Below are 13,268 nucleotides of genomic sequence, written 5' to 3' on the forward strand. Positions count from 1 at the left end.
GCTCTCTGTGAATGCATCTTCAAGGAGAGGCAAGGGGAGGAGTAATACCAGAGTCCAGGCTGCCTGCGCTAACAAAAGCTATCAGTCACCAAGCATTCTCCTGCTCCCTCCATTCAGAGATGAAGCAGTGCAGGCAATTCAGCCACAGTTCACTTGCAGCAATGAAACGCCCCATTAATCACATATATGCCTTCAGAAAAGGAAATGCCAGCCCTGGACTGGCTTGTCTGCCTCCATTGGTATCTGACCTGCCAGTACATCGGGAGACAAATTCCCTTCTAACAGGGGTCTGCACTGACTGGTTAATTCACTTCTTCGAAGAGTATATTTATTGATTCAATGGGTGACTTCAGCCAAGGTTACTTCCAGAGAAAATGGACCTAGTGTGGGTAACAGCCTCACAGAGTTTGCTAAAAGAGGGAGAAGCCGTGCTTCACTTAGGCTGCTATCACCTTTTATTTCTTCTTTGTCCTGGCCCTGGCTCTCTGCCTTTGACAGCACAACAGCCTGACACAGAGATATTATGCAGGTGAAGCTCCCTGCTCCCTGCACTGGCACAGGGCAAGGGCTGGGGGGGGGGAGAACTAAAATCCTGCATGTCAGGCTGGTAAAGGCATGGCAAAAGACTCTGAGCGTAATTTTAGCTTCACACAGTGGCACCTGCAGGCTAAGCAATATTTCTTAAATGTTTAAAATTTGGGCAAATTAACATTTGGGAGCATCCTTCAGCAACCCAGCTTTCAGCCAATTAATTGGTTGCAATATTACAGCATCTCCCTACACATCAGGTTTCAAAGTTATTTAATAAATGCAATTTTAAGTTGCTTCTGTTTGGCACAATAACCCACATGGCTAATACCCACTTATCAGGTCCGTGCAACTTTATTTAAAATATTCTCCTCTGTTCTTTCCATTATTGGTGGTCAATAATGCTCACAATACTTACAATTGCCATCTGAAACAGCAGCCAATAATCAATTAAAACTTAGCTAATAGACCTACAACAATCAAATCAGAAAAACACCCACAGCTTGTATGTATGGTCATATACCAAAGAGCCAATGAATCAGCAGGCTTTAGTCCTCATGATATCACAACTACTGTTAGATCAATGTTCCATCTTCATGGCACTGTTCTTTTACTGTGGTGTTGAAATTCATGACCAATAATATTTTAAACATTTTCTAATTCCTAAAAGTCATGTTATTTGCTGACATTATGGGATCTACCAGAAGGGAACGAGGTCCACTAACAAATATTTGTCTGTGATTGTTATCACCTGAATTCTTATTAACTCCCTCCAGGAAGACTGTTACATAAACAACAGCTTCAGTATGTTTGTGATCACAGAGAAGATCCATATGTATCAAGTTCCAGAAGATGATGCATGATGTGAAAACACTCTAAACATACTAGGCATGCATGACCCAAAATTATATAAGGCAGTTATGTGCTTATAGAGTGCTCTGTATTTGTGATGCGACAGAACTCTGCATGCACACCTGCTCAGCTCTCAGAAATGGAGAATACACTCTGTGGAAGATGGAAGATTCTACATCCTATCTGCTGCACAGCATCTTTCCAGGGAAAATAAGTCCTTGTTGCATATAGAAAGTACCATTTATTTGTTGAAGCCCTCATATATTCATCAATGTCTGAAATTATGTAGAAGTTTCATTTAAATCCATATTCAGGATGAGGAATGAAGTGTACAATATTTCTCACTACTTAAAAAACTGGTGTACGTATGTGAGAGAGAATGACGGAGGGAGACCACAAGAGTTTTGACCATGGTCTATGGCGGCATGTATAATTCTACACTGTATATTTAGCATACTCATTCAAAGAACCACAGAATTGTAGAGTTGGAAGGAACCCCAAGAGGCATCTAGTTCAACCCTCTGAAATGCAGGAATCCTGCCCACAGCCTTCCCTGGGTGGGCTTGAACCACCAACCTTCTGGTTAACGGCCAGAGGCACTGATTCATCGCAGCACAGGGTATATGAGCAGAGGTTGTACTGGTATTATAACAAATCATAGCACAATTTGACATGGTAAACACATGGGTAAAGCACACATGAGATTCTAATTTATTTGCTTTAACAAGAATGCCAATGAACCAGAGTTACGGGAGGTGCATGGTGTGAAGTGATAATATCTATTAAGCAACTGCAAGGTGTCACAGCAAAGAGGTATGTGTTGTCATAAGCACTTTTTGTTCTAGGTACAGTGGTACCTCAGGTTACATATGCTTCAGGTTACATACGCTTCAGGTTACAGACTCTGCTAACCCAGAATTAGTGCTTCAGGTTAAGAACTTTGCTTCGGGATAAGAACAGAAATCGTGCTCTGGCGGCATGGTGGCAGCAGGAGGCCCCATTAGCTAAAGTGGTGCTTCAGGTTAAGAACAGTTTCAGGTTAAGAACAGACCTCTGGAACGAATTAAGTACTTAACCCGAGGTACCACTGTATAATGGTTCATTTGTGAAGGATTATCATCATGCAGTGAAACAATATTTTGAAAGCAAAATATGATTGCAAATGCACCAAGGAGATTAGTGTGGAATCCCACTAGTACTTAACCATTTCCCCCTGTTTGTTTAAATACAGTATTGTTGCATTTAAGGCTGTTAACAGCAAGTGGTTTGAACTAGTGAATACTTGTTAAAGGCCACCTGGGGTTTTGCTCTGTATGAGACTAAAGGAACAAATCACCTCATGGGTAAACAACAGGTCCTTGCCTTTCTGTTTTGTCTTTTCTGCATACGTGAAAGAAATATGCTCCACAATATGTAACCAAGGTGCCTAAGTCTTCACTAGAGGGAGGAAATGAGCTGCAAGGACCTCATCAGAAAAGGCACCACGAGCTCAAGCACCACAGTGGATTTCATTTAGGAATAAAAAAATCCAAAACAAAAGCCACCATCTAAAACACTCTTTTGGCTAGCGTAACAAACCAGGTAAAACAACCTAAGACAGATAAAGTGAGATCTTAAACAATTAAAGCCACAAAGCCCAGCATCATAACTAAAAGCAGATCAAAATTAAAAGATCTCTAAGTCCAATTTAAAAACTAGTATAGGAGGAGACAGATGGATATCTCTCAGGAGAGAGTGTGCAAACACAAATTTACCCCCACTTGCTATTCACACATCGTACACAGTGTGCACATGTTGAAACTGAGTAACCCCTAACTTATTCACAGTCCACCTTTCCTGCACACTCAACTATTCTGACAGCCTGACTCTCTGAAACCAGGTTATAGGAGGCATCAGAATTTTGAAGCTTGACATCTTTGAATTTTTTATGACAGATCAAAAGTTTTCCATTAAATTCCAGTAGCTACAAGTTTGTGAAAAGTTGTGATACTTGCTATGCAAGTTATTTCTTTACGCCTTGACCACATTTTGTGGTCTTAAAAGTTTGCTTCTCATAAAGATGACATAAAAGGTAAAGGTAAAGGTACCCCTGCCCCTACGGGCCAGTCTTGACAGACTCTAGGGTTGTGCGCTCATCTCACCCTAGAGGCCGGGAGCCAGCGCTGTCCGCAGACACTTCCGGGTCACGTGGCCAGCGTGACAAAGCTGCTCTGGCAAGCCAGCGCAGCACACACGGAAATGCCATTTACCTTCCCGCTAGTAAGCAGTCCCTATTTATCTACTTGCACCTGGGAGTGCTTTCGAACTGCTAGGTTGGCAGGCGCTGAGACCGAGCAACGGGAGCGCACCCCGCTGCGGGGATTCGAACCGCTGACCATGCGATCAGCAAGTCCTAGGCGCTGAGGTTTTACCCACAGCGCCACCCGCATCCCTTAAAGATGACATAGATGACATAGATAAAGATGGCATTATATGAACGCTAAGAGTCAGGAAATGCTCAACGTACAAACGGGACCAACCAGTAAAACATCTGCTTCATTTAGATGGGAAATCTGTGCACTGGGGTCTTGGAATAAGTCTTTCTGTTGGGCAGTGGTGGTGAGGACTCCTGCAAAGACATAATTTTATATTTGGGGTGGGTGGTGAGAAGCAATTTTTGTAGCCGGGCACAAGATTCACTGTAATGCCCAAAAGCATTGCTAGACTAAATTGCAGTCAATCAATCATAATGAATTTTAAGAACATTTGTTGTAGTCACTACTTATACTTCACAATAACCACAGATACACCTGAGAAAGAATCACATGTATCCTTAAGGCAGGAAGTATCAGGCAGTACAGCACTCTTTGAGATCTGCAGTTGGGAAAATATTTTTATTAGGACCAACCAAACAACCTTCAGAGAGCACCAGGAATCCATTCAAGCCAATGCCACTTCTCCACTGATCATTTGAAACCTTTCACGCCTTTATCTGGTTTTGGAGACTGTCTTAATCTGTTCCCTTCAAATGTGAGATCTCAGAGACTCGCTTTAAAATATATGAATGTTAAGTATATTTCCTACCAGACTTTTCATTTGTATAAGTCTTTGAGGCACAAAGTACCATCGCTCCCAGTTCCTCCTTTGTGGGTGGGGGAAGAGATTTGTAAAATAGCTTTTAGTTCTGAAAGGAAAGAAACAGAAGTCACCCTAAAACAATTGATCTCTCTCACAATGATAAACCTGTGTATAATTTCATATTGCAGTTGGAATTTCACCGAACTGAATGTTCCTCTGTATGATTATAAAAACATTCTTGCACATAGAGAGCAACTAGGTCAGGGAGAAGGCTGGGAGAAGCACCTTCTCTCTGAAATTTAGTTTTTCTGTATGAAAATGATTTGTTTGTTTGTTTTTGTGTTGAAGAGCATTTAAGCACCTGAGTCCCTACTTGCCATTTCAAGTACTAGGTCTCTACCATGCCCTTCTGATGCATCTTACTTGAAGTGACTTATAGCTCACAGATATCAATATCTTTCTGCTAGCCTATGCGCATGTGTTCAGGTACGTGCTGTTCTGTATGAGCTACAAAGCTTACCAAATGGATGCTCCCACTTTCACTCCACTGTTGTTGTTGTTGTTGTTTAGTCGTGTCTGACTCTTCGTGACCCCATGGACCAGAGCACACCAGGCACTCCTGTCTTCCATTGCCTCCCGCAATTTGGTTAAACTCATGTTAGTAGCTTCCCCTTCTCCACTGTAGCGAGTTATAGATTTTGCAAGTTTTGCTCCGTAATTCCTGCTGGGAACAAACAAGTTGCTGTATTCAGTGGCAATAGTAAAACAGCAAGTCTCAAAAACATAGCAAAGGTCTATTTTCAGTTTTTCTTGTGCTGGGCAGACTCTCCTTAGCTGCATCAAGTTATGCAAAAAGGCCACCACCATGTCTGGTGTACAGTCTTGGAGGAACCTGTTTGGATCATTCTTATTGACCTCTTAGGGAAGCATTTGGAGGCTGCCAAATCTGCCTGGCCTAATGCAATGCTATGTAGTAATCATGACAATGACATGTAAAAGACTCTAAACCTCCCCCCCCCCGGCTTTAAGAAGTCAAAGCAGCTGTACAAAGAAGCTTGCTTGCTACATCTGTCTTGAGATGAACAGAGCCGCCTCATCTATCCCACCAATCCCATTTTTAACACTACCTCAGACCATGGGCTCTTCTCAGCCTACTGCACCTGCCCAGACTAGGCCTACAAAGAGATAGAGAGAGAGATGCATCTTAGAAAAATAATAATTATGTGGCATTTCTTTCCTTTTTCTTTCCTTTTAAAGGTTGCTTCTGACAAATCTATCTATTTGGGGCAAATTGTCAGTGAGAAACTTCCGCTCGAACTCTTTGGGACAAAACTTGCTCTTTGAAAGGATAAATCCCATTGCATGAAGGCCCGAACAATGGCCAAATGTGTTGCTGTTGCCTTTGCTGCCACTGCTACTGCTGGGGCTGGGCCTCTGACAAAGGGCGGATTAATTGGTGCCGTGGCTGACTGGTTCGAGATGGCTCCACTCAGAGTGCACTGCGGGGAGCCCCATTGACTGGGCCCCGAGTCCCACTTTTCACAAACTCCAAACAAAAGTCAATTTCTTTCTTATAAGGCAGGGGAGAAAGAGAGAGAGGGAGAGGGAGAGAGAGAGAAAATCACTTGGTGTTTGAGCTGGGGAAGGTGACTTGTTGGATTAGAGGACGTCATGCTCTCCCTGGCTGTCTCTCTCATGCTTTAATGTTATGTCTCCAAGAACACAAAAGTTAAAAGAGTGAGAGAGAGAGAGCAAAAGCAACTCATCTATTTCGATGAATATGTGACTTTCTCTCTGTTGTGCAAGTTAAACCTGGCATCCCATCTGAAGACTACTAAAGTGAAAACAACAGCATGAAGCTGGTAGTGTGTGTGTGTGTGTGTGTGTGTGCATTAACAGTGTGCAATCCTATACATGTATACTCAGAAGTAAGTCCTATTGAGGTTGGTGGGTTGCTCCCAAGTAAGTGTCATAGGACTGCAGAGCAAAACTTATACTAGCTATTTATTTCTATGGTGCATAAAACAGAATAGAAGTGTTTTTCTCAGAATGTAGTAACTCTACATAACTCAATGATACAGGTACCACCATCCTGCTTACAATGCCCTGTACTTTGAAAATTTGGATCTTGTATATTTTTTATTTTGCGAGGTAAACTGGGAAGCAGAAGTCAGCCAGCATGGATGCAAGTTTTACACAAACACCCCTTTGTCTTGGCACATCAGTGTAACATCAGGCACAGGGAAGACTGTTGGAGATGAAATTTCATAACTGGCACATTTCATATGCAGAGGAGAAATTTATGACTTAAACAGGAGTCAAATGGGAAGAAAGACAAAATCAAATGTGCCCAGCTCCCTGCAGATTTTGGTTTCCTGCAGTTTTTCAAGAGGCAGAGTTTAGAATAGATTTTTTTGTGTACTACTTAATTACCTCAGTCATTATGATGATTGCATAATAGTTGATTCCTCATGTCATCATCATATTCAGATCTTTTCTTTTCTTTTCTTTTTTAAAAAACACACTGTGATTCCCTGCATAACACCACACAAGAGGAAAGGACAAAAACACAGCACATGCCAGCATGATTTCTCGTTTCATTAGTGTAGTATAATAATAGCTGTGGTCAACCTCCTTAGCATATGGCAGTATCAAACATTGCAGGAGTTACTTGGGATGCACTCTCTTGGTGGTATTTAAAAAAAGGGGAAATACGATTTTCCCATCATCCTTACAGGAATTTTCATGGTTTTTTCATCTGTTTTGGCTGAATTTGTGTGGCATCAAGGGTTGGGTGGAAGCATTAATTTAGTTCTTCTTCACTTATGCTAAAAGTCCTTAAAATATTGCTTTAGTTGTAATTATTTTGGACCTGAACTATGTTGTTATTTAAAAGAAAGAAAGAAAAACAGCTGGAAACTCAAACCAATTAAGCTAGAGCAGTGTTTTTCAACCACTGTTCCGCGGCACACTAGTGTGCCGCGAGATGTTGCCTGGTGTGCCGCGAGATGTTGCCTGGAGGGAGGCGGGCGAGTCAGGCGGCGAGAGGCGGGGCGGCGGTGGCGAGGAGAGGCCGCCCAGCGCAGGTCTCTCGCCGTCTGCCTGCCTGGCTGCCTGCGAGCTCGGCGGGCAGCGCCTCCGTCCGCAGCGCCCGCCTCGCGGCTCTCATTCCCTGCCCCTGCCAAAGCTCACCCAGCCAAGCCACGCTCTCCTTCCTGCCTCGCTTTGCTGCCTCCTCCCCCCCCCACCCCCAAAGCTTGGAGGTTCCCCGGCAAGGGGGAGGGAAAAAATTGAACTTACACTTTCGTGCGTCCCTCCCGGCGTGACGCTGCGCGCTGACGTCACGGGGCTGTAATGGTGGTGTGCCTCGAGATTTTTTTCATCAAACAAGTGTGCCTTTGCCCAAAAAAGGTTGGGAAACACTGAGCTAGAGGACTCCCTCTACCAGTGATCTCAGGTGGTGAGTACTGAGCCAATAACTTTGCAGCCCAAACATGTCCACTGAGAAACAAGAAGCTGGCGTCAACATATTACAGATAACCTTGTGGTTTGCAGAAGTATACAAAACATTTTTTAAAGCCCTAACAGGTCAACACTATGAGAGCTGAACACATTCAGTGACCACAAAGGTTAAGTGTCTGCTGGAAAAGAAAACTTGAAGCTGAGGGGATGGGATGGAATATCTTGAAGGAGCACATGGCTGGTGAGCTGGTTACCTAAAACCCTCAACAGGAATTCTCCTCTAAGGAGGAGCAGATGCACTGCAACACTTTGCTGAAGGTCATACTTGTAAGAACATAAAAGAGAACCTGCTGGATCAGGCCAACGGCCTATCTAGTCTAGCATCCGGTTCTCACACTGACCAAACAGGTGCCTGTGAGAAGCACTCTTCCCACTTGTGAATCCCAGCAACTGGCACTCAGAGGCTTCCCTTCTCAGACAGTGGAGGTGTAACACTGACATCATGGCTAGCAACCACCAATAGCCTTGTCCTCCATGAATTTGTCTAGGGCCTCCAGCTGTTTTCAAACTACAGTTCCCATCATCCCTGACCACTGGTCTTGCTAGCTAGGGATGATGGGAATTGTAGTCCAAAAACAGCTGGAGGCCCAAGGTTGGGAAACACTCTAATCCTCTTTTAAAGCCATCCAAGTTGGTGGCCATCACGCCTCCTGTGGGAGCAAACTTGCTATGCACCGTGTTCTTTCTTTTGTCTATTCTGAACCCTCCAACATTCAGCTTCGTTTGATGTCAATGACTTGTAGTGTTATGGGAAGGGAGAAAAACTTTCCCGTTTCCACTTTCTCTATGCCCTGGATAATCTTCATGCACTCTTATCATGATGCCTCTTCCTCACCTTTTCTCTATACTAAAGAGGCCCAACCAGCCCCATAATTATTTTGCCTCCCCTTTTCTGAACCTTTCCCAGCTCCACAAAATCCTTTTTGAGGTGAGCACAACTGTATGCAGTATTCCAAATGCAGCTGCAACATAGATTTGTTATAATGGCATTCCGATATCAATCCCTTTTTCTAATTATCCTTAGCATAGAGTTTGCCTTTCTCACAGCTGCCACACACTGGGCTGAATCATCTACCATGACCCCAAGGTCTCATACCTGGTCAGTGACCAGCAGTTCAGACCCATTGAGCATATATGTGAAATAAAGATTTTTGTTTGCCCTCCACACATCACTTTACATTTGCTTACATTGCATTGTATTTGGCATTTTACTATCCATTCTCTCAGGTGCTTTTGGAGCTCTTCACAATCACTTTTGAACCAATTCAGTATTGTAAAAAACTTGGTCACCTCACTCCTCACTATAGATTATTTATGAACATTAAAAGTACAGGTCTCATTACTGACCCTTGAGGAACCTCCACTTTCTACATCCTTCCACTGGGAGAACTGCCTCATTTATTCCTACTCTCTGCATCTTGTGATATAACCAGTTCCTGATCCACAAGAGGACCTTTCCTCTTATGACTGCTAACATTACGTTCGAAAACCAAGGTACCACTGTACTAAAAAACAGACTAGGGCTGAGTGATATCTGGCTTTCAACATCGTGATATATCAGCAGTTAAACATCATGATATTCCGATATATCCTGATGTCTGAAATTGGAGACCAGGTGTGGGGATGAAGGAAGGAGCAGCCGTGGAGATCGGATGGGTGGGGGAAGGAGACAAAGTGAAGTCACCTCCACTGCATGGTTTGAGTGGGAGGGGATGGGGATGGGGAGAGAGACAGCCAGTGGTGGCAGCCAGCGAAGATGCACTGGACACTGTGGCTGCTGCTGCTGCCCTGCTAACTGAGAAAAGCTGCTCTGCCTCAGTGCCAGGGGAAGGTAGTGCCATGGTGCCTTGAAGTGAGGGCAACCAGCTGCCTTGTTCTCCATCCGCATGAGGGGAAGGCAGCACTTCTCAATTGGCTACCTTGTTTCCCCTCAACGTGAGGGAAGGCAGCTCAGATCAGCAGTGCTATTGGCTGATGTCATCATGCAATATCGGAGGATCCTTGAAATCCACTGCCCTGCTCTCCCTTGCATGAGGAGTGATATGCTGCTGTACATTGCTGGGTCAAATCATTATTGCGATGTGATTTTGACCAATATATTGAAGAGTCACAGCGCTAAAACACACAATAAAATTTGTGATATTACCATGCAAAAATGACAAAAAAATAGTTGGGGGGAGGCAAAGGATGGGGTCGTGGACTCTCTGGGTGCATTGTGTGGACCCCCAGGGTCCCTGGACCCCTAATTGGGAACCACTGCTTTAGTAGGTTACTGAGACAGGACTTATCCTTGCAGCAGCCATGCATGTTCAGCTTCAGCAAAGCTTGTTCTTCTATATGGTTGGTTATTTTATATTTAATGATTCTTTCCTCCAGTTTTCCTAGGACAGAAATGAAGCTAACCAGCCTACAATTGACAATGGACGCTTTCCAGTCCTAAGCTGTTTGAATACTTTACCTATTTTTTAATTTATAAAACTCTGTTTATAGAATATTAAATGTCAGGAAGGAGGGTTGTAGCCTTCCCGCTATGCTGGTTTTCTGTGTGTGGGTACCTTATTCATACCTGCACACCATGTGCTGTAAACAATTGGCTAGTTACGTTGTCATATTCTGGACTTATGGTGTAACTTCAGGGATGATTTTCATTGGTGTAGTCTAAGCTGTTAACTAATTAAATAACCTTAGTTGCCTTTTAACTAATCCTGTAACAGTGTAATCCTATACAAGTCTATGCAAAGGCAGACCCCACTGAATTTAATGGAATTTACTCCCAGGTAAGTAAATATAGGATTGCAGCCTAAATATATTTTCAGCTTCCCTGAACTTCCACGTGAGGATCTTTAGGTATTGAAGGAAGGATATTTGCTGGAGCTGGGTGGTGGCATTCAAATAGAATCCTTGCCTGACATGCTTCTGGTCTCTTAACACTCACTGTGTGCTCAAGTCTAGATATCCTGTCCACCCATTGGTTTCTTAGCTCTCATGCCTTCCCCACCTGCCAAAGCAATCAAGACTGAACTCCTGGTTGGGATTCCATTCTTCTTTCTACACTAGCCTTCCCCAAGCTGTTGTTCTCCATATATTTTGGACTACAACTCCCATCAGCCCTGGGCAGCATGGCTGAAAGACAGGAACACTGGGAATTGTAGTTCACAATATCTGGGAAGTCTGCGCCAGCCCAAAGAATTAAGACAGTGTTTAGAAAGATTGTATGGCAGAAATACCTGCAACAAAGGGATGTGACAGACACTGCCTTCCTTCTTGGGCTGTGGATTTCAGCAGCTCTCTTTCACTTGTCTCCATGATTGGGCCCTTAGAGGACAGATGACAGCACAATGATTAACACCATTGACTCTGTCCCAACATTAATACGATTACCATTATCATTCTTCAACTAGCATAATCTATGGCTGAAGAAGGGCATGATAGCTCTGAGAACAGGCCTTATCATTTGTATCAAAGGTGGAGGAAAGATCAAGGAGAAAGAGGATGGAGAAGGAGCTGTTTGACCTCCCTGAAAGAAGGTCATTAATGATTTCTGTGAGAGCAGCTCCACTGGAGTGAAGTGTCTGAAACCAAACTGGAGAGCATCAGAGAGGAATAGAAATGAGTTCAAGAGACTGGGAGGAAATTCATCATGGAAAGACAAGAATGGCAAATAGGATGAGGCGATGAATGCAATGGCATTGGGAGAGATAGGAAAGGTTGAGAGGGTAAAACACAACAGCAGTGGCAGAAGATGTATAATGTAGTGGAGGTTGGGATATTTACAGAAAAGTGATAGACACTGTGAAATGCTTTAAATGCTTAAGTGCCAATGTCATATTTATGTCGGCTCCTCATGAGCACGTCAGAAAGCATCATTATTCAGAGACTCCCGCATTACCTTTTAGGGGATCCAAAGAAGCTAGCATAACCAAAGAAGCCACAATCTGAGGGCTACACGTGCCGAATTCCTCCTACTTTCTAAAATGTCCTTTACCAAGTATGAATTTGATTAGTTAACAGAATGATTGTTTAGAGAATGAAACCACTGACAACGGTAAGATAATAAAAGAGGACCCTTGAGGCCAAGAGTTCTAAATAAAAATAAACTGCTTTTAAAGCCCAGAGTAGTGCTCTAATAGAATAATTCTCTCCTTAACTACCAAATGCAGAATACTGGGTCTATGTGTTGCTTAACGGTACTGGTGGTGGGATATAATTGTTAGGATATTTCCGTTCCACCTTAAAAGGGAGCAGGCTTTGTGAGTCACAGAGTCTGCGCATTTCCTGTTCACAGGATGTTTGTTTCCTATTGCTTTCGTTTTCTCTCTGTGTGTCTGGAGACACTGATGCAGGCAGTCATGTTTTTCTTTGTAATGATCAACGCTGAATAAACTTGTAAATATGCTCTCCTGCGTGCAACTTCTGCTGTGAATTATCTGCTGATAGAGTGTGCATCAGTTCCAGAATGTGGCAAGCTATTTTCTGGAGCTCGTGTCGCTAATTGCTGATACTGCGTGTCTACGGGAGATCAATGGATCGTCCGGCAGCCGCCTTGGGGGCCACGATGGACTTTGTCTCCCTGGCAGTATCCCAACAATAATATCACGTACAAGGCACTGTTGATTTCAAGGTTCATAAGATCATGTTGGTATTGCTTTGCTTCTGTATACTACATGTAAGCACAGCAATGACTGTGAAAGGTTAATTTGTGTGACCAATTGGTTCATTAACTGCCATTAAAAAGTCTTTTTGAAAACAAAACAAAACAAAACGGCTTCCGTGAAACAATGTATAGAGTGAATAAGGCATATCCTGTTGTCAGGATACATGTTTGAGGCAATTATCTAGATAACATATTTTAACAAAAAAATTTAGCTGAAAGCAGCAGCTATCTCCATGAGATATAATGCGGTAACAGATGAGGAATTCAGAGGTCTGGGGAAGACAGAGATGAGAGGTTTTGTCTGCTCTGCTTTCCCGCTGCCTTCTTCACCCACTAGATAATGGAGACACCTACTACCAAAATGCTCTTGGGATGTGGCACTGGGCTTCCTCAGAGTTTCCTCACCTGGTTACTCTATGAACCTTTGTGGGAAAGGGGATCCAGTGGAGGTAGAGATGTTCCCTGGGATTTTCAAGGCTGAGCCATGGACTGCTCTTCACTGAGAAGCTATAGCAACATGGATTGTCAGATGGGGTAATGCTAAGCACTGCAGTTCCTGACAGAGACACAGTGCTGGACCTCTTCAAAGTTTCTTCAACTCGCCCCTGTAAACTGAAGACTGGGGGTGAGTTTGCTTCTTCTTTTCCTCATCCTG

General features: G+C 43.5%; 1 long non-coding RNA gene across 2 annotated transcripts in view; it reads right to left on the minus strand.

The window, feature by feature from the left end:
* The window catches only part of LOC309528998, a 46,135-nt gene that overhangs the window by 3,878 nt on the left and 28,989 nt on the right, over nucleotides 1–13,268 (minus strand). The window contains exons 2-4 of one of the 2 annotated variants that reach the window (XR_014218015.1): nucleotides 11,187–11,274; nucleotides 4,958–5,161; nucleotides 3,871–4,543 (exon numbers count right to left, since the gene is read on the minus strand). This is a non-coding gene — a long non-coding RNA (uncharacterized lncRNA). Of the gene's footprint in view, nucleotides 1–3,870; nucleotides 4,544–4,957; nucleotides 5,162–11,186; nucleotides 11,275–13,268 lie in introns of those variants that run through there. The other variant, XR_014218014.1, reaches the window with a different exon arrangement.

The sequence above is a fragment of the Podarcis vaucheri genome (assembly GCF_965113315.1).
Source record: "Podarcis vaucheri genome assembly, chromosome: 3".
Lineage (NCBI taxonomy): Eukaryota > Metazoa > Chordata > Lepidosauria > Squamata > Lacertidae > Podarcis > Podarcis vaucheri.